The following is a 22,630-nucleotide window of genomic DNA, read 5'->3' as shown; positions in this document are numbered from 1 at the left end:
GAAAGGTTGGAGGTTCGAGCCCTCCAGGGGGCGAGGAGTCGTTTTTTTTTTTCTTTGCGCTGACAGCTTTGGAGAAATGTTCTGACGGTGGTGAGAGAGCAGCACGACTGCCTCCGTGGCGCAATATGCTGGTGCGTTCGACTGTTAACCGAAAGGTTGGAGGTTCGAGCATTGCCCGGGGCGTTGTCTCGCTTCTTTTTTCTTTGCGCTGATAGCTTTGATGGAATTTCGGGCAGCAGTGGCGGCAGACGGTTCAGCGGAGCACGGTCCTAACTGTCTTCTTGCCCATGCGCAGAAACCCCGCAAAGTGGACGTCATCCGCGCATCCATACCAGCCTGCATTGCCCCGGGAATGACCAACTGAAACCAAGGAAAGTTGGTACTATCCGCATATGCACCACAGCGCTGCGCGGGCACTTGACGGACCAGCTGGTGATACGCCCCCCGCCCTTTATATACTCGGTCGCATCGTGGGACTCAACCACATTTCGGGCAGCAGTGGCGGCAGACGGTTCAGCGGAGCACGGTCCTAACTGTCTTCTTGCCCATGCGCAGAAACCCCGCAAAGTGGACGTCATCCGCGCATCCATACCAGCCTGCATTGCCCCGGGAATGACCAACTGAAACCAAGGAAAGTTGGTACTATCCGCATATCCACCACAGCGCTGCGCGGGCACTTGACGGACCAGCTGGTGATACGCCCCCCGCCCTTTATATACTCGGTTGCATCGTGGGACTCAACCACATTTCGGGCAGCAGTGGCGGCAGACGGTTCAGCGGAGCACGGTCCTAACTGTCTTCTTGCCCATGCGCAGGTTGGTTAGTTTTGGTACGTTATTTATCGCTTGCAACTGCTCCTGCTGCTACTGCTGTCCTCGAGTTTTGTATTTTGTGACTAGACAAGTGCTGCAATGAGTGACGTATGTGAATCCTGTAAACAATACTTTTCTGAAGATGAGGATGTCATAACATGTGCAGAATGCCGGCAATGCTATCACATCGGAGAATGTATCGGAATAAGTGAACGTACCTATAAAAAGAAAGGGAAAGAGGCAAAGAAAGCCTTAAAATGTCAGACTTGCCGTGTGCCTTCATCTAGGAACACTCAGATGAATAATAACGCTGATCAATCAGCTTTAACGGAAGCCTTGAGCCAGCAACTTGCGGAAATTAACAAATGCTTGGCGCACTTGACAACTAAGGTCGATGACCTTACAGAATTAAAGCAAACAGTCACCAGCATTGAACAATCCATTCAGCACATGTCAGATACGCATGACAAGCTTCTTGAAATCAGCGCAAGGCACGATAGAGACATAGAAAGCCTCCGCAACAGAGTAGAAGCTGTGGAACAAAATTTTGACGAAAAAGAAATTCGCAAGCTAAACCTAGAACTAAATGACCTTCAGCAATATAGTCGCCGCCAGAATCTGGAAATTCATGGCATGCCGTTTATTGAAAAAGAGGATACCCTGTCACGAGTTAACGACCTTGCGAAGAGGCTTGACCTACAGACACTATCTGACTGTGACGTTGAAAGCATGCATCGCTTGCCACCCCGTAAAGGGAAACCCCCAGTTATACTGATAAGATTCGCTCGACTGAGCTTGAAGGCAGCATGGCTTGCTAAACGTGCCGAACTAAGAGAAAAAAACAGTAATATTCAGCTATTTGATAACTTAACTCCTGCAAATAAGAAGCTCCTTTGGATGGCAAGGACTAGAGCCACTGAGATGAACTATCGATTCACTTGGTCTTCACAGGGAAAGATTTTTGTCAGAAAGAATTCAGAAGCACGCGCAATCCGAATTGCATCTGAAGATGATCTAAACAAGATTGTTTAAACACTTACTGTACCTATCGCCTTTTATGGCTTTTTTCTGTTTTGATGATCAAGTCGATGCATTACAATGCTGTCTCTTTCAAGAATTTGATTAAGGACTCGAACTTTCTTTCTGAACGTGGTCTTTCCCTTTATCATATTAATGCACAGAGTATGAGGAACAAGGGTGAGGAAATTGAAAGCGAATTAGTACACCTCAACTATGACTTTGATATCATGGGCTTCTCGGAGACATGGTTTTCTTCACAGTCAGACGTGGTCAGTTTGGGAAATTACAATATGGAATCAGTATTCAGAACCGGAAAACGCGGTGGCGGTGTATCTTTGTATATCAAACAAAATTTGCCCTATGAGGCGTGGCCCGACTATTGTGTTGTGTGTAGTGATTTCGAAGCAGTTACTGTGATACACAACAAGGTTGTAATAGTACTGATCTACCGCCCCCCGGATGGTAATACTGACTCACTTCTTGAGTTTTTAGAGAAGCTTCAACATCATGCTAATTATAATCGATGGTTCATGATATCATTTGGTGATTTTAATATAGATATATCAAAAGATGGTCCTATTAAGCTAAAACTAATGGAGTTAATGTTGTCTCATGGCTGCGAAAACATCATTAGCACTCCTACCAGAATAACAAGCACATCAGAAACGATCATTGATCTCTGTTTCACTAATTTATCCCCTGACAGTGCATTAGCCGGAGTATTCAGCTCTGGTATAAGTGACCACTTACCTTTTTTTGCACTATTAACAATGCCAGAACTGCAGAATTCTCCAAAATACATGCGTAGAGATATAAACGATCCAAATATTCTCCGTTTTCGCTCTCTAATGTTTAACTGCAATTGGGACGACCTGTACCGAGAACCTGATCCGTCTAAGGCATACAACCTGTTTATGTCAAAAATGGTTAGTAACTACAATACTGCTTTTCCGTACGTTGTTGTAAAGAAACACAAGAGAGCAAGAAAGGAGTGGATTACGCCGGCACTTCTTAAGCGGATAAATGAAAAAAACAAACTTTTCCAGCACTTTTTGAAAACAAAAGAACAAACTGACCTCATTGAGTTTAAAAATTTTAGAAACAAAGTAAACAAAGACCTCAAGAAGGCGAAAATAGATTTCTATGCCTACAAGTTTTCTACAGTGATTAACAACTCAAAAATGGTTTGGAGCTCGGTTAATAAATTGATAGGAAGAAAACAAGCCACTGTCCCTAGCTATATACAGATAAACGATATTCACTTCAGTGGCAAGGCACTGGCAGACAAATTTAACCTTCATTTCCTTGAGGCAGGATCCTCAAGTAATATAACACAAGCGACTGACCTTAAACCGGCTGAATGCTATATTGAAAGCTCTTCCACTAATTCTTTGTTTTTATTACCCGTTACCGAGGAGGAAGTAGCCACTGCCATATGCTCACTAAAGAACAGCTCACCAGGAGAAGATGGCATTTCCGCAGCACCTATCAAGGCAGTTGCTGATTTGATTGTCGCCCCATTCACTTACATATGCAACAGACTCTTCTTGACGGGAATTTTTCCATGTGCCATGAAAATAGCTCGCGTAACAATAATTTTTAAAGGAGGTGATAAAAATGAACTTCAAAATTATCGCCCAATCTCTATTCTGCCGCTTTTCTCTAAGGTCGCGGAACGCCTGATATATAAGAGGGTATTTTCTTTTATAGCAAACAGAAATGTCATTTGTGAAGAACAGTGTGGATTCCAACCAGGTAGATCAACTCAGTCTGCTTTACTCTGTATTAAGGACAGCCTACTTCATAACTTTGAAAAAAAATTTTACACTGTGGGAATATTTCTCGATTTCCGTAAAGCTTTTGACTCGATAAAGCACGATATATTAATTAGGAAACTTCAACTGTATGGAATACGCGGGATTGCGCTTGATCTAATGAAAAGCTATCTTTGGGCCAGGAAACAATATGTACAGCTCCACAATTAAAAATCTGATTTGGGCGTAATTAAGTATGGGGTTCCCCAAGGATCGATACTTGGTCCTCTACTTTTTATACTTTATATCAATGACATAGTAAACATTCAATTCACACCAAACATAGTCATGTACGCCGACGATACCAATGCCTTCTTTTCTGGTTTAGATCTTCGCGATATTGAAATAACTGCAAATTCTTGGTTGGATAAACTAAAATCATGGCTTACAGTCAATCAGCTAGAACTAAACATAAAAAAAAACTAAATTTATGCTCTTCAAACAAAAAAATAGGCCTGTAGATTATGCTATCTCTCTGATTTTTAATGGAGAAAATATTGCGCAGGTAAATAAAATTCAGTTTCTGGGTGTGTGTTTTCAAAGTGACCTTAGTTGGTCCCACCATGTGGACAACCTGCGAATAAAAATATCAAGATCGATCGGTCTAATTCGACGCTTACAGCATCTCCTTCCAGGGAGAGTTAAACGGCAGCTTTACTTTTCTTTTATCTACTCGCAAATCATTTATTGCATTTTAGTCTGGGGTACGTGTAACAAAACAAATACAGAAAGTATAATTCTTCTTCAAAAACGCGCACTAGGTTTGATAAGTACCTCGGTCCCCACTAATATGTCTCTTTTTTATATGTATAATGTACTCCCGTTCCCAGAGTGCTATAGGATGCAACTAGCCATGTTAATCTTCAAAAAAATTAAAGATAATTTCCAGATTTTTTCTGATGTGTACTTAAGCAGAGATCTTACGTATAATCTGCGTACTGTTGCGTTGGTCGGGCCAATGTGCCGGACTAACTATGGTGTACAGTCAATTAATAACCAAATCATTCTACTGTGCAGCAGGATTCCTGAAATAATTGAATACGCTAAGGAGGCTAAAAACATAACACAATTTAAGAAGCGAATTTACAATGTAATAAACAGAACACAAGTCTACAGTGTATGTAAAAGAAATATGTAATGTATGTAATATTTATAGTATTCACTGTTTTTCAACTTGTATTGTATTTCAAAATATGTTATGGTGTTTTGTACTGTCCTGCTCTACCTGCCCGAGGTGCCTCACGAAGAGGGGCCTAGTCAGGAGACACACTCTCCTTTTGCCCCCTTCGTGGGCATTTCTGCGGAAATGTCCGAATAAAATAAAATGAAAATGAAAATGAAATGAATGTTCTGACTGTCGTGAGAGTGCAGCACAACTGCCTCTGCGGCGCAATCGGCTAACGATTTCGGCTCTTAACCGAAAGGTTGGGGGTTGGAGCCCTCCCGGGGGCGGTGTGTCGCATTTTTTCTGTGCGCTGATAGCTTTGGAGGAATGTTCTGACGGTCGTGAGAGTGCAGCACGACTGCCTTCGTTGCGCAATTGGCTTGCGCGATCGGTGTTAACCGAAAGGTCGGAGGTTCGAGCCCCTCAGGGGGCGTTGTCCAGCTTCTTTTTTCTTTGCACTCTTAGCTTTGATGGAATGTTCTGACGGTGGTGAGGGAGCAGCACGACTGCCTCCGTGGCGCAATTGGCTAGCGCATTCGGCTGTTTACCGAAAGGTTGGAGGTTCGAGCCCTCCCGGGGGGGGGGGGGGTGTTGCTTTTTTTCTTTGCGCTGATAGCTTTGGAGAAATGTTCTGATGGTGATGAGAGTACAGCTCGACTGCCTCCAGTGCGCATTTGGCTTACGCGCTCGGCTGTTAACTGAAAGGTTGGAGGTTCGAGCCCTCCCGGGGACGTTGTCTTGCTTCTTTTTTCTTTGCGCTGATAGCTTTGATGGAATGTTCTGATGGTGGTGAGAGAGCAGCACGATTGCCTCCGTGGCGCACTCGGCTAGCGCATTCGGCTGTCAACCGAAAGGTTGGAGGTTCGAGCCCTCCCGGGGGGGGGGGGGGTGTCGCTTTTTTTCTTTGCGCTGATAGCTTTGGAGAAATGTTCTGATGGTGATGAGAGTACAGCTCGACTGCCTCCAGTGCGCATTTGGCTTACGCGATCGGCTGTTAACTGAAAGGTTGGAGGTTCGAGCCCTCCCGGGGACGTTGTCTTGGTTCTTTTTTCTTTGCGCTGATAGCTTTTGAGAAATGTTCTGACGGTGAATAGACTACAACACGACTGCCTCCGTTGCGCAATTGGCTTGCGCGATCGGTGTTAACCGAAAGGTCGGAGGTTCGAGCCCTGCAGGGGGCGTTGTCCAGCTTCTTTTTTCTTTGCACTCTTAGCTTTGATGGCATGTTCTGACAGTGGTGAGAGAGCAACACGACTGCCTCCGTGGTGCAATTGGCTAGCGCGTTCAGCTGTTTACCGAAAGGTTGGAGGTTCGAGCCCTCCCGGAGTGGTGTGTCGCTTTTTTTCTTTGCGCTGATAGCTTTGGAGAAATGTTCTGATGGTGATGAGGGTACAGCTCGACTGCCTCCAGTGCGCATTTGGCTTACGCGATCGGCTGTTAACTGAAAGGTTGGAGGTTCGAGCCCTCCCGGGGACATTGTCTTGCTTCTTTTTTCTTTGCGCTGATAGCTTTGATGCAATGTTCTGACGGTGGTAAGAGAGCAGCACGATTGCCTCCGTGGCGCAGTCGGCTAGCGCATTCGGCTGTTAACCGAAAGGTTGGAGGTTCGAGCCCTCCCGCGGGCGAGGTGTCACTTTTTTTTCATTGCGCTGACAGCTTTGGAGAAATGTTCTGACGGTGGTGAGAGAGCAGCACGGCTGCCTCCGTGGCGCAATATGCCGGCGCGTTCGGCTGTTAACCGAAAGGTTGGAGGTTCGAGCCCTCCCGGAGGCGAGGTGTCACTTTTTTCTTTGCGCTGACAGCTTGGCAGAAAAGTTTTGACTGTGGTGAGAGACCAGCACGACTGCCTCCGTGGCGCAAATGGCTAGCGCGTTCGGCTGTTAACCGAAAGGTTGGAGGTTCGAGCCCTCCCGGGGGCGTTGTGTCGCTTTTTTCCTTTGCGCTGATAGCTTTGGAGAAATGTTCTGACGGTGGTGAGAGAGCAGCACGACTGCCTCCGTGGCGCAATATGCTGGTGCGTTCGACTGTTAACCGAAAGGTTGGAGGTTCGAGCATTCCCCGGGGCGTTGTCTCGCTTCTTTTTTCTTTGCGCTGATAGCTTTGATGGAATGTTCTGACTGTCGTGAGAGTGCAGCACGACTGCCTCTTCGGCGCAATCGGCTAACGATTTCGGCTCTTAACCGAAAGGTTGGGGGTTGGAGCCCTCCCGGGGGCGGTGTGTCGCATTTTTTCTGTGCGCTGATAGCTTTGGAGAAATGTTCTGACGGTCGTGAGAGTGCAGCACGACTGCCTTCGTTGCGCAATTGGCTTGCGCGATCGGTGTTAACCGAAAGGTCGGAAAATCGAGCCCCTCAGGGGGCGTTGTCCAGCTTCTTTTTTCTTTGCACTCTTAGCTTTGATGGAATGTTCTGACGGTGGTGAGGGAGCAGCACGACTGCCTCCGTGGCGCAATTGGCTAGCGCATTCGGCTGTTTACCGAAAGGTTGGAGGTTCGAGCCCTCCCGGGGGAGTGTGTCGCTTTTTTTCTTTGTGCTGATAGCTTTGGAGAAATGTTCCGATGGTGTTGAGAGTACAGCTCGACTGCCTCCAGTGCGCATTTGGCTTACGCGATCGGCTGTTAACTGAAAGGTTGGAGGTTCGAGCCCTCCCGGGGACGTTGTCTTGCTTCTTTTTTCTTTGCGCTGATAGCTTTGATGGAATGTTCTGATGGTGGTGAGAGAGCAGCACGATTGCCTCCGTGGCGCACTCGGCTAGCGCATTCGGCTGTCAACCGAAAGGTTGGAGGTTCGAGCCCTCCCGGGGGGGTGTGTCGCTTTTTTTCTTTGCGCTGATAGCTTTGGAGAAATGTTCTGATGGTGATGAGAGTACAGCTCGACTGCCTCCAGTGCGCATTTGGCTTACGCGATCGGCTGTTAACTGAAAGGTTGGAGGTTCGAGCCCTCCCGGGGACGTTGTCTTGCTTCTTTTTTCTTTGCGCTGATAGCTTTTGAGAAATGTTCTGACGGTGAATAGACTACAGCACGACTGCCTCCGTTGCGCAATTGGCTTGCGCGATCGGTGTTAACCGAAAGGTCGGAGGTTCGAGCCCTGCAGGGGGCGGTGTCCAGCTTCTTTTTTCTTTGCACTCTTAGCTTTGATGGAATGTTCTGACAGTGGTGAGAGAGCAGCACGACTGCCTCCGTGGTGCAATTGGCTAGCGCGTTCAGCTGTTTACCGAAAGGTTGGAGGTTCGAGCCCTCCCGGAGTGGTGTGTCGCTTTTTTTCTTTGCGCTGATAGCTTTGGAGAAATGTTCTGATGGTGATGAGAGTACAGCTCGACTGCCTCCAGTGCGCATTTGGCTTACGCGATCGGCTGTTAACTGAAAGGTTGGAGGTTCGAGCCCTCCCGGGGACGTTGTCTTGCTTCTTTTTTCTTTGCGCTGATAGCTTTGATGGAATGTTCTGATGGTGGTGAGAGAGCAGCACGATTGCCTCCGTAGCGCACTCGGCTAGCGCATTCGGCTGTCAACCGAAAGGTTGGAGGTTCGAGCCCTCCCGGGGGGGGGGGGGGTGTCGCTTTTTTTCTTTGCGCTGATAGCTTTGGAGAAACGTTCTGATGGTGATGAGGGTACAGCTCGACTGCCTCCAGTGCGCATTTGGCTTACGCGATCGGCTGTTAACTGAAAGGTTGGAGGTTCGAGCCCTCCCGGGGACGTTGTCTTGCTTCTTTTTTCTTTGCGCTGATAGCTTTGATGGAATGTTCTGACGGTGGTAAGAGAGCAGCACGACTGCCTCCGTGGCGCAATCGGCTAACGAGTTCGGCTCTTAACCGAAAGGTTGGGGGTTGGAGCCCTCCCGGGGGCGGTGTGTCGCATTTTTTCTTTGCGCTGATAGCTTTGGAGGAATGTTCTGACGGTCTTGAGAGTGCAGCACGACTGCCTTCGTTGCGCAATTGGCTTGCGCGATCGGCTGTTAACCGGAAGGTTGGAGGTTCGAGCCCTCCCGGGGGCGTTGTCTAGCTTCTTTTTTCTTTGCACTGTTAGCTTTGTTGGAATGTTCTGACGGTGGTGAGAGTGCAGCACGACTGCCTCCGTGGCGAAATTGGCTAGCGAGTTCGGCAATTAACCGAAAGGTCGAAGGTTCGAGCCCTCCCGGGGGCGTTTTGTCACTTTTTTTCTTTGCGCTGATAGCTTTAGAGAAATGTTCTGACGGTGGCAAGAGAGCAGCACGACTGCCTCCGTGGCGCAACTGGCTAGCGCGTTCAGCTGTTTACCGAAAGGTTGGAGGTTCGAGCCCTCCCGGGGGGGTGTGTCGCTTTTTTTCTTTGCGCTCATAGCTTTGGAGAAATCTTCTGATGGTGATGAGAGTACAGCTCGACTGCCTCCAGTGCGCATTTGGCTTACGCGATCGGCTGTTAACTGAAAGGTTGGAGGTTCGAGCCCTCCCGGGGACGTTGTCTTGCTTCTTTTTTCTTTGCGCTGATAGCTTTTGAGAAATGTTCTGACGGTGATGAGACTACAGCACGACTGCCTCCGTTGCGCAATTGGCTTGCGCGATCGGTGTTAACCGAAAGGTTGGAGGTTTGAGCCCGCAGGGTACGTTGTCCAGCTTCTTTTTTCTTTGCACTCTTAGCTTTGATGGAATGTTCTGACGGTCGTGAAAGAGCAGGACGACTGCCTCCGTGGCGCAATCGGCTAGCGCATTCGGCTGTTAACCGAAAGGTTGGAGGTTCGAGCCCTCCCGGGGGCGAGGAGTTGGTTTTTTTTCTTTGCGCTGACAGCTTTGGAGAAATGTTCTGACAGTGGTGAGAGAGCAGCACGAATGACTCCGTGGTGCAATTGGCTAGCGCATTCGGCTGTCAACCGAAAGGTTGGAGGTTCGAGCCCTCCCGGGGGGGTGTGTCGCTTTTTTTCTTTGCGCTGATAGCTGTGGAGAAATGTTCTGATGGTGATGAGAGTACAGCTCGACTGCCTCCAGTGCGCATTTGGCTTACGCGATCGGCTGTTAACTGAAAGGTTGGAGGTTCGAGCCCTCCCGGGGACGTTGCCTTGCTTCTTTTTTCTTTGCGCTAATAGCTTTGATGGAATGTTCTGATGGTGGTGAGAGAGCAGCACGATTGCCTCCGTGGCGCACTTGGCTAGAGCATTCGGCTGTCAACCGAAAGGTTGGAGGTTCGAGCCCTCCCGGGGGGGGGGGGGTGTGTCGCTTTTTTTCTTTGCGCTGATAGCTTTGGAGAAATGTTCTGATGGTGATGAGAGTACAGCTCGACTGCCTCCAGTGCGCATTTGGCTTACGCGATCGGCTGTTAACTGAAAGGTTGGAGGTTCGAGCCCTCCCGGGTACTTTGTCTAGCTTCTTTTTTCTTTGCGCTGATAGCTTTTGAGAAATGTTCTGACGGTGAATAGGCTACAGCACGACTGCCTCCGTTGCGCAATTGGCTTGCGCGATCGGTGTTAACCGAAAGGTCGGAGGTTCGAGCCCCTCAGGGGGCGTTGTCCAGCTTCTTTTTTCTTTGCACTCTTAGCTTTGATGGCATGTTCTGACAGTGGTGAGAGAGCAGCACGACTGCCTCCGTGGTGCAATTGGCTAGCGCGTTCAGCTGTTTACCGAAAGGTTGGAGGTTCGAGCCCTCCCGGGGGGGTGTGTCGCTTTTTTTCTTTGCGCTCATAGCTTTGGAGAAATGTTCTGATGGTGATGAGAGTACAGCTCGACTGCCTCCAGTGCGCATTTGGCTTACGCGATCGGCTGTTAACTGAAAGGTTGGAGGTTCGAGCCCTCCCGGGGACGTTGTCTTGCTTCTTTTTTCTTTGCGCTGATAGCTTTGATGGAATGTTCTGATGGTGGTGAGAGAGCAGCACGATTGCCTCCGCGGCGCACTCGGCTAGCGCATTCGGCTGTCAACCGAAAGGTTGGAGGTTCGAGGCCTCCCGGGGGGGGGGGGGGGTGTCGCTTTTTTTCTTAGCGCTGATAGCTTTGGAGAAATGTTCTGATGGTGATAAGGGTACAGCTCGACTGCCTCCAGTGCGCATTTGGCTTACGCGATCGGCTGTTAACTGAAAGGTTGGAGGTTCGAGCCCTCCCGGGGACATTGTCTTGCTTCTTTTTTCTTTGCGCTGATAGCTTTGATGGAATGTTCTGACGGTGGTAAGAGAGCAGCACGATTGCCTCCGTGGCGCAGTCGGCTGGCGCATTCGGCTGTTAACCGAAAGGTTGGAGGTTCGAGCCCTCCCGGGGCGAGGTGTCACTTTTTTTTCATTGCGCTGACAGCTTTGGAGAAATGTTCTGACGGTGGTGAGAGAGCAGCACGGCTGCCTCCGTGGCGCAATATGCTGGCGCGTTCGGCTGTTAACCGAAAGGTTGGAGGTTCGAGCCCTCCCCGGGGCGAGGTGTCACTTTTTTCTTTGCGCTGACAGCTTTGCAGAAAAGTTTTGACTGTGGTGAGAGACCAGCACGACTGCCTCCGTGGCGCAATTGGCTAGCGCGTTCGGCTGTTAACCGAAAGGTTGGAGGTTCGAGCCCTCCCGGGGGCGTTGTGTCGCTTTTTTTCTTTGCGCTGATAGCTTTGGAGAAATGTTCTGACGGTGGTGAGAGAGCAGCACGACTGCCTCCGTGGCGCAATATGCTGGTGCGTTCGACTGTTAACCGAAAGGTTGGAGGTTCGAGCATTCCCCGGGGCGTTGTCTCGCTTCTTTTTTCTTTGCGCTGATAGCTTTGATGGAATGTTCTGACTGTCGTGAGAGTGCAGCACGACTGCCTCTGCGGCGCAATCAGCTAACGATTTCGGCTCTTAACCGAAAGGTTGGGGGTTGGAGCCCTCCCGGGGGCGGTGTGTCGCATTTTTTCTGTGCGCTGATAGCTTTGGAGGAATGTTCTGACGGTCGTGAGAGTGCAGCACGACTGCCTTCGTTGCGCAATTGGCTTGCGCGATCGGTGTTAACCGAAAGGTCGGAAGTTCGAGCCCCTCAGGGGGCGTTGTCCAGCTTCTTTTTTCTTTGCACTCTTAGCTTTGATGGAATGTTCTGACGGTGGTGAGGGAGCAGCACGACTGCCTCCGTGGCGCAATTGGCTAGCGCATTCGGCTGTTTACCGAAAGGTTGGAGGTTCGAGCCCTCCCGGGGGAGTGTGTCGCTTTTTTTCTTTGCGCTGATAGCTTTGGAGAAATGTTCTGATGGTGATGATAGTACAGCTCGACTGCCTCCAGTGCGCATTTGGCTTACGCGATCGGCTGTTAACTGAAAGGTTGGAGGTTCGAGCCCTCCCGGGGACGTTGTCTTGCTTCTTTTTTCTTTGCGCTGATAGCTTTGATGGAATGTTCTGATGGTGTTGAGAGAGCAGCACGATTGCCTCCGTGGCGCACTCGGCTAGTGCATTCGGCTGTCAACCGAAAGGTTGGAGGTTCGAGCCCTCCCGGGGGGGGTGTGTCGCTTTTTTTCTTTGCGCTCATAGCTTTGGAGAAATGTTCTGATGGTGATGAGAGTACAGCTCGACTGCCTCCAGTGCGCATTTGGCTTACGCGATCGGCTGTTAACTGAAAGGTTGGAGGTTCGAGCCCTCCCGGGGACGTTGTCTTGCTTCTTTTTTCTTTGCGCTGATAGCTTTTGAGAAATGTTCTGACGGTGAATAGACTACAGCACGACTGCCTCCGTTGCGCAATTGGCTTGCGCGATCGGTGTTAACCGAAAGGTCGGAGGTTCGAGCCCTGCAGGGGGCGTTGTCCAGCTTCTTTTTTCTTTGCACTCTTAGCTCTGATGGAATGTTCTGACGGTGGTGAGGGAGCAGCACGACTGCCTCCGTGGCGCAATTGGCTAGCGCATTCGGCTGTTTACCGAAAGGTTGGAGGTCCGAGCCCTCCCGGGGGGGGTGTGTCGCTTTTTTTCTTTGCGCTGATAGCTTTGGAGAAATGTTCTGATGGTGATGAGAGTACAGCTCGACTGCCTCCAGTGCGCATTTGGCTTACGCGATCGGCTGTTAACTGAAAGGTTGGAGGTTCCAGCCCTCCCGGGGACGTTGTCTTGCTTCTTTTTTCTTTGCGCTGATAGCTTTGATGGAATGTTCTGATGGTGGTGAGAGAGCAGCACGATTACCTCCGTGGCGCACTCGGCTAGCGCATTCGGCTGTCAACCGAAAGGTTGGAGGTTCGAGCCCTCCCGGGGGGGTGTGTCGCTTTTTTTCTTTGCGCTGATAGCTTTGGAGAAATGTTCTGATGGTGATGAGAGTACAGCTCGACTGCCTCCAGTGCGCATTTGGCTTACGCGATCGGCTGTTAACTGAAAGGTTGGAGGTTCGAGCCCTCCCGGGGACGTTGTCTTGCTTCTTTTTTCTTTGCGCTGATAGCTTTTGAGAAATGTTCTGACGGTGAATAGACTACAGCACGACTGCCTCCGTTGCGCAATTGGCTTGCGCGATCGGTGTTAACCGAAAGGTCGGAGGTTCGAGCCCTGCAGGGGGCGTTGTCCAGCTTCTTTTTTCTTTGCACTCTTAGCTTTGATGGAATGTTCTGATGGTGGTGAGAGAGCAGCACGATTACCTCCGTGGCGCACTCGGCTAGCGCGTTCAGCTGTTTACCGAAAGGTTGGAGGTTCGAGCCCTCCCGGAGTGGTGTGTCGCTTTTTTTCTTTGCGCTGATAGCTTTGGAGAAATGTTCTGATGGTGATGAGAGTACAGCTCGACTGCCTCCAGTGCGCATTTGGCTTACGCGATCGGCTGTTAACCGAAAGGTTGGAGGTTCGAGCCCTCCCGGGGGCGTTGTCTAGCTTCTTTTTTCTTTGCACTGTTAGCTTTGTTGGAATGTTCTGACGGTGGTGAGAGTGCAGCACGACTGCCTCCGTGGCGAAATTGGCTAGCGAGTTCGGCATTTAACCGAAAGGTCGAAGGTTCGAGCCCTCCCGGGGGCGTTTTGTCGCTTTTTTTTCTTTGCGCTGATAGCTTTGGAGAAATGGTCTGACGGTGGCAAGAGAGCAGCACGACTGCCTCCGTGGCGCAATTGGCTAGCGCGTTCGGCATTTAACCGAAAGTTCGAAGGTTCGAGCCCTCCCGGGGACGTTGTCTTGCTTCTTTTTTCTTTGCGCTGACAGCTTTGGAGAAATGTTCTGATGGTGATGAGAGTACAGCTCGACTGCCTCCAGTGCGCATTTGGCTTACGCGATCGGCTGTTAACTGAAAGGTTGGAGGTTCGAGCCCTCCCGGGGACGTTGTCTTGTTCTTTTTTCTTTGCGCTGATAGCTTTTGAGAAATGTTCTGACGGTGAATAGACTACAACACGACTGCCTCCGTTGCGCAATTGGCTTGCGCGATCGGTGTTAACCGAAAGGTCGGAGGTTCGAGCCCTGCAGGGGCGTTGTCCAGCTTCTTTTTTCTTTGCACTCTTAGCTTTGATGGCATGTTCTGACAGTGGTGAGAGAGCAACACGACTGCCTCCGTGGTGCAATTGGCTAGCGCGTTCAGCTGTTTACCGAAAGGTTGGAGGTTCGAGCCCCTCCCGGAGTGGTGTGTCGCTTTTTTTCTTTGCGCTGATAGCTTTGGAGAAATGTTCTGATGGTGATGAGGGTACAGCTCGACTGCCTCCCAGTGCGCATTTGGCTTACGCGATCGGCTGTTAACTGAAAGGTTGGAGGTTCGAGCCCTCCCGGGGACATTGTCTTGCTTATTTTTTCTTTGCGCTGATAGCTTTGATGCAATGTTCTGACGGTGGTAAGAGAGCAGCACGATTGCCTCCGTGGCGCAGTCGGCTAGCGCATTCGGCTGTTAACCGAAAGGTTGGAGGTTCGAGCCCTCCCCGCGGGCGAGGTGTCACTTTTTTTTCATTGCGCTGACAGCTTTGGAGAAATGTTCTGACGGTGGTGAGAGAGCAGCACGGCTGCCTCCGTGGCGCAATATGCCGGCGCGTTCGGCTGTTAACCGAAAGGTTGGAGGTTCGAGCCCTCCCGGAGGCGAGGTGTCACTTTTTTTCTTTGCGCTGACAGCTTGGCAGAAAAGTTTTGACTGTGGTGAGAGACCAGCACGACTGCCTCCGTGCGCAATTGGCTAGCGCGTTCGGCTGTTAACCGAAAGGTTGGAGGTTCGAGCCCTCCCGGGGGCGTTGTGTCGCTTTTTTTCTTTGCGCTGATAGCTTGGAGAAATGTTCTGACGGTGGTGAGAGAGCAGCACGACTGCCTCCGTGGCGCAATATGCTGGTGCGTTCGACTGTTAACCGAAAGGTTGGAGGTTCGAGCATTCCCCGGGGCGTTGTCTCGCTTCTTTTTTCTTTGCGCTGATAGCTTTGATGGAATGTTCTGACTGTCGTGAGAGTGCAGCACGACTGCCTCTTCGGCGCAATCGGCTAACGATTTCGGCTCTTAACCGAAAGGTTGGGGGTTGGAGCCCTCCCGGGGGCGGTGTGTCGCATTTTTTCTGTGCGCTGATAGCTTTGGAGAAATGTTCTGACGGTCGTGAGAGTGCAGCACGACTGCCTTCGTTGCGCAATTGGCTTGCGCGATCGGTGTTAACCGAAAGGTCGGAAAATCGAGCCCCTCAGGGGGCGTTGTCCAGCTTCTTTTTTCTTTGCACTCTTAGCTTTGATGGAATGTTCTGACGGTGGTGAGGGAGCAGCACGACTGCCTCCGTGGCGCAATTGGCTAGCGCATTCGGCTGTTTACCGAAAGGTTGGAGGTTCGAGCCCTCCCGGGGGAGTGTGTCGCTTTTTTTCTTTGTGCTGATAGCTTTGGAGAAATGTTCCGATGGTGTTGAGAGTACAGCTCGACTGCCTCCAGTGCGCATTTGGCTTACGCGATCGGCTGTTAACTGAAAGGTTGGAGGTTCGAGCCCTCCCGGGGACGTTGTCTTGCTTCTTTTTTCTTTGCGCTGATAGCTTTGATGGAATGTTCTGATGGTGGTGAGAGAGCAGCACGATTGCCTCCGTGGCGCACTCGGCTAGCGCATTCGGCTGTCAACCGAAAGGTTGGAGGTTCGAGCCCTCCCGGGGGGGTGTGTCGCTTTTTTTCTTTGCGCTGATAGCTTTGGAGAAATGTTCTGATGGTGATGAGAGTACAGCTCGACTGCCTCCAGTGCGCATTTGGCTTACGCGATCGGCTGTTAACTGAAAGGTTGGAGGTTCGAGCCCTCCCGGGGACGTTGTCTTGCTTCTTTTTTCTTTGCGCTGATAGCTTTTGAGAAATGTTCTGACGGTGAATAGACTACAGCACGACTGCCTCCGTTGCGCAATTGGCTTGCGCGATCGGTGTTAACCGAAAGGTCGGAGGTTCGAGCCCTGCAGGGGGCGGTGTCCAGCTTCTTTTTTCTTTGCACTCTTAGCTTTGATGGAATGTTCTGACAGTGGTGAGAGAGCAGCACGACTGCCTCCGTGGTGCAATTGGCTAGCGCGTTCAGCTGTTTACCGAAAGGTTGGAGGTTCGAGCCCTCCCGGAGTGGGGTGTCGCTTTTTTTCTTTGCGCTGATAGCTTTGGAGAAATGTTCTGATGGTGATGAGAGTACAGCTCGACTGCCTCCAGTGCGCATTTGGCTTACGCGATCGGCTGTTAACTGAAAGGTTGGAGGTTCGAGCCCTCCCGGGGACGTTGTCTTGCTTCTTTTTTCTTTGCGCTGATAGCTTTGATGGAATGTTCTGATGGTGGTGAGAGAGCAGCACGATTGCCTCCGTAGCGCACTCGGCTAGCGCATTCGGCTGTCAACCGAAAGGTTGGAGGTTCGAGCCCTCCCGGGGGGGGGGGGGTGTGTCGCTTTTTTTCTTTGCGCTGATAGCTTTGGAGAAACGTTCTGATGGTGATGAGGGTACAGCTCGACTGCCTCCAGTGCGCATTTGGCTTACGCGATCGGCTGTTAACTGAAAGGTTGGAGGTTCGAGCCCTCCCGGGGACGTTGTCTTGCTTCTTTTTTCTTTGCGCTGATAGCTTTGATGGAATGTTCTGACGGTGGTAAGAGAGCAGCACGACTGCCTCCGTGGCGCAATCGGCTAACGAGTTCGGCTCTTAACCGAAAGGTTGGGGGTTGGAGCCCTCCCGGGGGCGGTGTGTCGCATTTTTTCTTTGCGCTGATAGCTTTGGAGGAATGTTCTGACGGTCTTGAGAGTGCAGCACGACTGCCTTCGTTGCGCAATTGGCTTGCGCGATCGGCTGTTAACCGGAAGGTTGGAGGTTCGAGCCCTCCCGGGGGCGTTGTCTAGCTTCTTTTTTCTTTGCACTGTTAGCTTTGTTGGAATGTTCTGACGGTGGTGAGAGTGCAGCACGACTGCCTCCGTGGCGAAATTGGCTAGCGAGTTCGGCAATTAACCGAAAGGTCGAAGGTTCGAGCCCTCCCGGGGGCGTTTTGTCACTTTTTTTCTTTGCGCTGATAGCTTTGGAGAAATGTTCTGACGGTGGCAAGAGAGCAGCACGACTGCCTCCGTGGCGCAACTGGCTAGCGCGTTCAGCTGTTTACCGAAAGGTTGGAGGTTCGAGCCCTCCCGGGGGGGTGTGTCGCTTTTTTTCTTTGCGCTCATAGCTTTGGAGAAATGTTCTGATGGTGATGAGAGTACAGCTCGACTGCCTCCAGTGCGCATTTGGCTTACGCGATCGGCTGTTAACTGAAAGGTTGGAGGTTCGAGCCCTCCCGGGGACGTTGTCTTGCTTCTTTTTTCTTTGCGCTGATAGCTTTTGAGAAATGTTCTGACGGTGATGAGACTACAGCACGACTGCCTCCGTTGCGCAATTGGCTTGCGCGATCGGTGTTAACCGAAAGGTTGGAGGTTCGAGCCCTGCAGGGTGCGTTGTCCAGCTTCTTTTTTCTTTGCACTCTTAGCTTTGATGGAATGTTCTGACGGTCGTGAAAGAGCAGGACGACTGCCTCCGTGGCGCAATCGGCTAGCGCATTCGGCTGTTAACCGAAAGGTTGGAGGTTCGAGCCCTCCCGGGGGCGAGGAGTTGGTTTTTTTTCTTTGCGCTGACAGCTTTGGAGAAATGTTCTGACAGTGGTGAGAGAGCAGCACGACTGACTCCGTGGTGCAATTGGCTAGCGCATTCGGCTGTCAACCGAAAGGTTGGAGGTTCGAGCCCTCCCGGGGGGGTGTGTCGCTTTTTTTCTTTGCGCTGATAGCTGTGGAGAAATGTTCTGATGGTGATGAGAGTACAGCTCGACTGCCTCCAGTGCGCATTTGGCTTACGCGATCGGCTGTTAACTGAAAGGTTGGAGGTTCGAGCCCTCCCGGGGACGTTGTCTTGCTTCTTTTTTCTTTGCGCTGATAGCTTTGATGGAATGTTCTGATGGTGGTGAGAGAGCAGCACGATTGCCTCCGCGGCGCACTCGGCTAGCGCATTCGGCTGTCAACCGAAAGGTTGGAGGTTCGAGGCCTCCCGGGGGGGGGGGGGTGTCGCTTTTTTTCTTAGCGCTGATAGCTTTGGAGAAATGTTCTGATGGTGATAAGGGTACAGCTCGACTGCCTCCAGTGCGCATTTGGCTTACGCGATCGGCTGTTAACTGAAAGGTTGGAGGTTCGAGCCCTCCCGGGGACATTGTCTTGCTTGTTTTTTCTTTGCGCTGATAGCTTTGATGGAATGTTCTGACGGTGGTAAGAGAGCAGCACGATTGCCTCCGTGGCGCAGTCGGCTGGCGCATTCGGCTGTTAACCGAAAGGTTGGAGGTTCGAGCCCTCCCGGGGCGAGGTGTCACTTTTTTTTCATTGCGCTGACAGCTTTGGAGAAATGTTCTGACGGTGGTGAGAGAGCAGCACGGCTGCCTCCGTGGCGCAATATGCTGGCGCGTTCGGCTGTTAACCGAAAGGTTGGAGGTTCGAGCCCTCCCCGGGGCGAGGTGTCACTTTTTTCTTTGCGCTGACAGCTTTGCAGAAAAGTTTTGACTGTGGTGAGAGACCAGCACGACTGCCTCCGTGGCGCAATTGGCTAGCGCGTTCGGCTGTTAACCGAAAGGTTGGAGGTTCGAGCCCTCCCGGGGGCGTTGTGTCGCTTTTTTTCTTTGCGCTGATAGCTTTGGAGAAATGTTCTGACGGTGGTGAGAGAGCAGCACGACTGCCTCCGTGGCGCAATATGCTGGTGCGTTCGACTGTTAACCGAAAGGTTGGAGGTTCGAGCATTCCCCGGGGCGTTGTCTCGCTTCTTTTTTCTTTGCGCTGATAGCTTTGATGGAATGTTCTGACTGTCGTGAGAGTGCAGCACGACTGCCTCTGCGGCGCAATCAGCTAACGATTTCGGCTCTTAACCGAAAGGTTGGGGGTTGGAGCCCTCCCGGGGGCGGTGTGTCGCATTTTTTCTGTGCGCTGATAGCTTTGGAGGAATGTTCTGACGGTCGTGAGAGTGCAGCACGACTGCCTTCGTTGCGCAATCGGCTTGCGCGATCGGTGTTAACCGAAAGGTCGGAAGTTCGAGCCCCTCAGGGGGCGTTGTCCAGCTTCTTTTTTCTTTGCACTCTTAGCTTTGATGGAATGTTCTGACGGTGGTGAGGGAGCAGCACGACTGCCTCCGTGGCGCAATTGGCTAGCGCATTCGGCTGTTTACCGAAAGGTTGGAGGTTCGAGCCCTCCCGGGGGAGTGTGTCGCTTTTTTTCTTTGCGCTGATAGCTTTGGAGAAATGTTCTGATGGTGATGATAGTACAGCTCGACTGCCTCCAGTGCGCATTTGGCTTACGCGATCGGCTGTTAACTGAAAGGTTGGAGGTTCCAGCCCTCCCGGGGACGTTGTCTTGCTTCTTTTTTCTTTGCGCTGATAGCTTTGATGGAATGTTCTGATGGTGGTGAGAGAGCAGCACGATTACCTCCGTGGCGAACTCGGCTAGCGCATTCGGCTGTCAACCGAAAGGTTGGAGGTTCGAGCCCTCCCGGGGGTGTGTGTCGCTTTTTTTCTTTGCGCTGATAGCTTTGGAGAAATGTTCTGATGGTGATGAGAGTACAGCTCGACTGCCTCCAGTGCGCATTTGGCTTACGCGATCGGCTGTTAACTGAAAGGTTGGAGGTTCGAGCCCTCCCGGGGACGTTGTCTTGCTTCTTTTTTCTTTGCGCTGATAGCTTTTGAGAAATGTTCTGACGGTGAATAGACTACAGCACGACTGCCTCCGTTGCGCAATTGGCTTGCGCGATCGGTGTTAACCGAAAGGTCGGAGGTTCGAGCCCTGCAGGGGGCGTTGTCCAGCTTCTTTTTTCTTTGCACTCTTAGCTTTGATGGAATGTTCTGACAGTGGTGAGAGAGCAGCACGACTGCCTCCGTGGTGCAATTGGCTAGCGCGTTCAGCTGTTTACCGAAAGGTTGGAGGTTCGAGCCCTCCCGGAGTGGTGTGTCGCTTTTTTTCTTTGCGCTGATAGCTTTGGAGAAATGTTCTGATGGTGATGAGAGTACAGCTCGACTGCCTCCAGTGCGCATTTGGCTTACGCGATCGGCTGTTAACCGAAAGGTTGGAGGTTCGAGCCCTTCCGGGGGCGTTGTCTAGCTTCTTTTTTCTTTGCACTGTAAGCTTTGTTGGAATGTTCTGACGGTGGTGAGAGTGCAGCACGACTGCCTCCGTGGCGAAATTGGCTAGCGAGTTCGGCATTTAACCGAAAGGTCGAAGGTTCGAGCCCTCCCGGGGGCGTTTTGTCGCTTTTTTTTCTTTGCGCTGATAGCTTTGGAGAAATGGTCTGACGGTGGCAAGAGAGCAGCACGACTGCCTCCGTGGCGCAATTGGCTAGCGCGTTCGGCATTTAACCGAAAGTTCGAAGGTTCGAGCCCTCCCGGGGACGTTGTCTTGCTTCTTTTTTCTTTGCGCTGATAGCTTTTGAGAAATGTTCTGACGGTGATGAGACTACAGCACGACTGCCTCCGTTGCGCAATTGGCTTGCGCGATCGGTGTTAACCGAAAGGTTGGAGGTTCGAGCCCTGCAGGGTGCGTTGTCCAGCTTCTTTTTTCTTTGCACTCTTAGCTTTGATGGAATGTTCTGACGGTCGTGAAAGAGCAGGACGACTGCCTCCGTGGCGCAATCGGCTAGCGCATTCGGCTGTTAACCGAAAGGTTGGAGGTTCGAGCCCTCCCGGGGGCGAGGAGTCGGTTTTTTTTCTTTGCGCTGACAGCTTTGGAGAAATGTTCTGACAGTGTTGAGAGAGCAGCACGACTGACTCCGTGGTGCAATTGGCTAGCGCATTCGGCTGTCAACCGAAAGGTTGGAGGTTCGAGCCCTCCCGGGGGGGGGGTGTGTCGCTTTTTTTCTTTGCGCTGATAGCTGTCGAGAAATGTTCTGATGGTGATGAGAGTACAGCTCGACTGCCTCCAGTGCGCATTTGGCTTACGCGATCGGCTGTTAACTGAAAGGTTGGAGGTTCGAGCCCTCCCGGGGACGTTGCCTTGCTTCTTTTTTCTTTGCGCTGATAGCTTTGATGGAATGTTCTGATGGTGCTGAGAGAGCAGCACGATTGCCTCCATGGCGCACTTGGCTAGAGCATTCGGCTGTCAACCGAAAGGTTGGAGGTTCGAGCCCTTCCGGGGTGGGTGTGTCGCTTTTTTTCTTTGCGCTGATAGCTTTGGAGAAATGTTCTGATGGTGATGAGAGTACAGCTCGACTGCCTGCAGTGCGCATTTGGCTTACGCGATCGGCTGTTAACTGAAAGGTTGGAGGTTCGAGCCCTCCCGGGTACGTTGTCTAGCTTCTTTTTTCTTTGCGCTGATAGCTTTTGAGAAATGTTCTGACGGTGAATAGGCTACAGCACGACTGCCTCCGTTGCGCAATTGGCTTGCGCGATCGGTGTTAACCGAAAGGTCGGAGGTTCGAGCGCCTCAGGGGGCGTTGTCCAGCTTCTTTTTTCTTTGCACTCTTAGCTTTGATGGAATGTTCTGACGGTGGTGAGGGAGCAGCACGACTGCCTCCGTGGCGCAATTGGCTAGCGCATTCGGCTGTTTACCGAAAGGTTGGAGGTTCGAGCCCTCCCGGGGGGGTGTGTCGCTTTTTTTCTTTGCGCTGATAGCTTTGGAGAAATGTTCTGATGGTGATGAGAGTACAGCTCGACTGCCTCCAGTGCGCATTTGGCTTACGCGATCGGCTGTTAACTGAAAGGTTGGAGGTTCGAGCCCTCCCGGGGACGTTGTCTTGCTTCTTTTTTCTTTGCGCTGATAGCTTTGATGGAATGTTCTGATGGTGGTGAGAGAGCAGCACGATTGCCTCCGCGGCGCACTCGGCTAGCGCATTCGGCTGTCAACCGAAAGGTTGGAGGTTCGAGGCCTCCCGGGGGGGGGGGGTGTCGCTTTTTTTCTTAGCGCTGATAGCTTTGGAGAAATGTTCTGATGGTGATAAGGGTACAGCTCGACTGCCTCCAGTGCGCATTTGGCTTACGCGATCGGCTGTTAACTGAAAGGTTGGAGGTTCGAGCCCTCCCGGGGACATTGTCTTGCTTCTTTTTTCTTTGCGCTGATAGCTTTGATGGAATGTTCTGACGGTGGTAAGAGAGCAGCACGATTGCCTCCGTGGCGCAGTCGGCTGGCGCATTCGGCTGTTAACCGAAAGGTTGGAGGTTCGAGCCCTCCCGGGGCGAGGTGTCACTTTTTTTTCATTGCGCTGACAGCTTTGGAGAAATGTTCTGACGGTGGTGAGAGAGCAGCACGGCTGCCTCCGTGGCGCAATATGCTGGCGCGTTCGGCTGTTAACCGAAAGGTTGGAGGTTCGAGCCCTCCCCGGGGCGAGGTGTCACTTTTTTCTTTGCGCTGACAGCTTTGCAGAAAAGTTTTGACTGTGGTGAGAGACCAGCACGACTGCCTCCGTGGCGCAATTGGCTAGCGCGTTCGGCTGTTAACCGAAAGGTTGGAGGTTCGAGCCCTCCCGGGGGCGTTGTGTCGCTTTTTTTCTTTGCGCTGATAGCTTTGGAGAAATGTTCTGACGGTGGTGAGAGAGCAGCACGAC

The 22,630-nt window shown here is 51.3% G+C and overlaps 34 non-coding genes across 34 annotated transcripts; all 34 read left to right on the top strand.

The window, feature by feature from the left end:
- The first annotated feature begins 5,319 nt into the window (after positions 1-5,319).
- On the top strand, positions 5,320-5,393 carry TRNAN-GUU (transfer RNA asparagine (anticodon GUU)). The gene has a single exon. It is a non-coding gene; the product is annotated as a tRNA-Asn (tRNA).
- A 226-nt stretch (positions 5,394-5,619) lies between these two features.
- On the top strand, positions 5,620-5,693 carry TRNAD-GUC (transfer RNA aspartic acid (anticodon GUC)). The gene has a single exon. It is a non-coding gene; the product is annotated as a tRNA-Asp (tRNA).
- Positions 5,694-6,362: 669 nt separating this feature from the next.
- TRNAN-GUU (transfer RNA asparagine (anticodon GUU)) lies at positions 6,363-6,436 on the top strand. The gene has a single exon. It is a non-coding gene; the product is annotated as a tRNA-Asn (tRNA).
- A 74-nt stretch (positions 6,437-6,510) lies between these two features.
- Positions 6,511-6,584, top strand: TRNAN-GUU (transfer RNA asparagine (anticodon GUU)). The gene has a single exon. It is a non-coding gene; the product is annotated as a tRNA-Asn (tRNA).
- A 72-nt stretch (positions 6,585-6,656) lies between these two features.
- On the top strand, positions 6,657-6,730 carry TRNAN-GUU (transfer RNA asparagine (anticodon GUU)). The gene has a single exon. It is a non-coding gene; the product is annotated as a tRNA-Asn (tRNA).
- Positions 6,731-7,247: 517 nt separating this feature from the next.
- TRNAN-GUU (transfer RNA asparagine (anticodon GUU)) lies at positions 7,248-7,321 on the top strand. Its single transcript has one exon. It is a non-coding gene; the product is annotated as a tRNA-Asn (tRNA).
- A 221-nt stretch (positions 7,322-7,542) lies between these two features.
- TRNAD-GUC (transfer RNA aspartic acid (anticodon GUC)) lies at positions 7,543-7,616 on the top strand. Its single transcript has one exon. It is a non-coding gene; the product is annotated as a tRNA-Asp (tRNA).
- A 664-nt stretch (positions 7,617-8,280) lies between these two features.
- On the top strand, positions 8,281-8,354 carry TRNAD-GUC (transfer RNA aspartic acid (anticodon GUC)). Its single transcript has one exon. It is a non-coding gene; the product is annotated as a tRNA-Asp (tRNA).
- Positions 8,355-9,465: 1,111 nt separating this feature from the next.
- On the top strand, positions 9,466-9,539 carry TRNAN-GUU (transfer RNA asparagine (anticodon GUU)). Its single transcript has one exon. It is a non-coding gene; the product is annotated as a tRNA-Asn (tRNA).
- Positions 9,540-9,613: 74 nt separating this feature from the next.
- TRNAD-GUC (transfer RNA aspartic acid (anticodon GUC)) lies at positions 9,614-9,694 on the top strand. The gene has a single exon. It is a non-coding gene; the product is annotated as a tRNA-Asp (tRNA).
- Positions 9,695-10,953: 1,259 nt separating this feature from the next.
- On the top strand, positions 10,954-11,031 carry TRNAN-GUU (transfer RNA asparagine (anticodon GUU)). Its single transcript has one exon. It is a non-coding gene; the product is annotated as a tRNA-Asn (tRNA).
- Positions 11,032-11,246: 215 nt separating this feature from the next.
- TRNAN-GUU (transfer RNA asparagine (anticodon GUU)) lies at positions 11,247-11,320 on the top strand. The gene has a single exon. It is a non-coding gene; the product is annotated as a tRNA-Asn (tRNA).
- Positions 11,321-11,837: 517 nt separating this feature from the next.
- Positions 11,838-11,911, top strand: TRNAN-GUU (transfer RNA asparagine (anticodon GUU)). The gene has a single exon. It is a non-coding gene; the product is annotated as a tRNA-Asn (tRNA).
- A 221-nt stretch (positions 11,912-12,132) lies between these two features.
- On the top strand, positions 12,133-12,206 carry TRNAD-GUC (transfer RNA aspartic acid (anticodon GUC)). The gene has a single exon. It is a non-coding gene; the product is annotated as a tRNA-Asp (tRNA).
- Positions 12,207-12,872: 666 nt separating this feature from the next.
- TRNAD-GUC (transfer RNA aspartic acid (anticodon GUC)) lies at positions 12,873-12,946 on the top strand. The gene has a single exon. It is a non-coding gene; the product is annotated as a tRNA-Asp (tRNA).
- An 812-nt stretch (positions 12,947-13,758) lies between these two features.
- On the top strand, positions 13,759-13,832 carry TRNAK-UUU (transfer RNA lysine (anticodon UUU)). The gene has a single exon. It is a non-coding gene; the product is annotated as a tRNA-Lys (tRNA).
- Positions 13,833-14,499: 667 nt separating this feature from the next.
- Positions 14,500-14,574, top strand: TRNAN-GUU (transfer RNA asparagine (anticodon GUU)). Its single transcript has one exon. It is a non-coding gene; the product is annotated as a tRNA-Asn (tRNA).
- A 74-nt stretch (positions 14,575-14,648) lies between these two features.
- Positions 14,649-14,722, top strand: TRNAN-GUU (transfer RNA asparagine (anticodon GUU)). Its single transcript has one exon. It is a non-coding gene; the product is annotated as a tRNA-Asn (tRNA).
- Positions 14,723-14,795: 73 nt separating this feature from the next.
- On the top strand, positions 14,796-14,868 carry TRNAN-GUU (transfer RNA asparagine (anticodon GUU)). The gene has a single exon. It is a non-coding gene; the product is annotated as a tRNA-Asn (tRNA).
- A 516-nt stretch (positions 14,869-15,384) lies between these two features.
- On the top strand, positions 15,385-15,458 carry TRNAN-GUU (transfer RNA asparagine (anticodon GUU)). Its single transcript has one exon. It is a non-coding gene; the product is annotated as a tRNA-Asn (tRNA).
- A 221-nt stretch (positions 15,459-15,679) lies between these two features.
- TRNAD-GUC (transfer RNA aspartic acid (anticodon GUC)) lies at positions 15,680-15,753 on the top strand. Its single transcript has one exon. It is a non-coding gene; the product is annotated as a tRNA-Asp (tRNA).
- Positions 15,754-16,417: 664 nt separating this feature from the next.
- Positions 16,418-16,491, top strand: TRNAD-GUC (transfer RNA aspartic acid (anticodon GUC)). Its single transcript has one exon. It is a non-coding gene; the product is annotated as a tRNA-Asp (tRNA).
- Positions 16,492-17,604: 1,113 nt separating this feature from the next.
- TRNAN-GUU (transfer RNA asparagine (anticodon GUU)) lies at positions 17,605-17,678 on the top strand. The gene has a single exon. It is a non-coding gene; the product is annotated as a tRNA-Asn (tRNA).
- A 74-nt stretch (positions 17,679-17,752) lies between these two features.
- TRNAD-GUC (transfer RNA aspartic acid (anticodon GUC)) lies at positions 17,753-17,833 on the top strand. The gene has a single exon. It is a non-coding gene; the product is annotated as a tRNA-Asp (tRNA).
- A 513-nt stretch (positions 17,834-18,346) lies between these two features.
- On the top strand, positions 18,347-18,424 carry TRNAN-GUU (transfer RNA asparagine (anticodon GUU)). Its single transcript has one exon. It is a non-coding gene; the product is annotated as a tRNA-Asn (tRNA).
- A 215-nt stretch (positions 18,425-18,639) lies between these two features.
- Positions 18,640-18,713, top strand: TRNAN-GUU (transfer RNA asparagine (anticodon GUU)). Its single transcript has one exon. It is a non-coding gene; the product is annotated as a tRNA-Asn (tRNA).
- A 517-nt stretch (positions 18,714-19,230) lies between these two features.
- On the top strand, positions 19,231-19,304 carry TRNAN-GUU (transfer RNA asparagine (anticodon GUU)). The gene has a single exon. It is a non-coding gene; the product is annotated as a tRNA-Asn (tRNA).
- Positions 19,305-19,525: 221 nt separating this feature from the next.
- On the top strand, positions 19,526-19,599 carry TRNAD-GUC (transfer RNA aspartic acid (anticodon GUC)). Its single transcript has one exon. It is a non-coding gene; the product is annotated as a tRNA-Asp (tRNA).
- Positions 19,600-20,411: 812 nt separating this feature from the next.
- On the top strand, positions 20,412-20,485 carry TRNAK-UUU (transfer RNA lysine (anticodon UUU)). The gene has a single exon. It is a non-coding gene; the product is annotated as a tRNA-Lys (tRNA).
- A 223-nt stretch (positions 20,486-20,708) lies between these two features.
- Positions 20,709-20,782, top strand: TRNAN-GUU (transfer RNA asparagine (anticodon GUU)). The gene has a single exon. It is a non-coding gene; the product is annotated as a tRNA-Asn (tRNA).
- Positions 20,783-20,856: 74 nt separating this feature from the next.
- On the top strand, positions 20,857-20,935 carry TRNAD-GUC (transfer RNA aspartic acid (anticodon GUC)). The gene has a single exon. It is a non-coding gene; the product is annotated as a tRNA-Asp (tRNA).
- Positions 20,936-21,598: 663 nt separating this feature from the next.
- On the top strand, positions 21,599-21,672 carry TRNAN-GUU (transfer RNA asparagine (anticodon GUU)). The gene has a single exon. It is a non-coding gene; the product is annotated as a tRNA-Asn (tRNA).
- A 519-nt stretch (positions 21,673-22,191) lies between these two features.
- Positions 22,192-22,269, top strand: TRNAN-GUU (transfer RNA asparagine (anticodon GUU)). The gene has a single exon. It is a non-coding gene; the product is annotated as a tRNA-Asn (tRNA).
- A 215-nt stretch (positions 22,270-22,484) lies between these two features.
- TRNAN-GUU (transfer RNA asparagine (anticodon GUU)) lies at positions 22,485-22,558 on the top strand. Its single transcript has one exon. It is a non-coding gene; the product is annotated as a tRNA-Asn (tRNA).
- The last annotated feature ends 72 nt before the right edge of the window (positions 22,559-22,630 follow it).

Source organism: Rhipicephalus microplus, unplaced genomic scaffold (genome assembly GCF_043290135.1).
Source record: "Rhipicephalus microplus isolate Deutch F79 unplaced genomic scaffold, USDA_Rmic scaffold_45, whole genome shotgun sequence".
NCBI classification, from domain to species: domain Eukaryota; kingdom Metazoa; phylum Arthropoda; class Arachnida; order Ixodida; family Ixodidae; genus Rhipicephalus; species Rhipicephalus microplus.
This window is presented reverse-complemented; position numbering and strand designations above follow the sequence as displayed.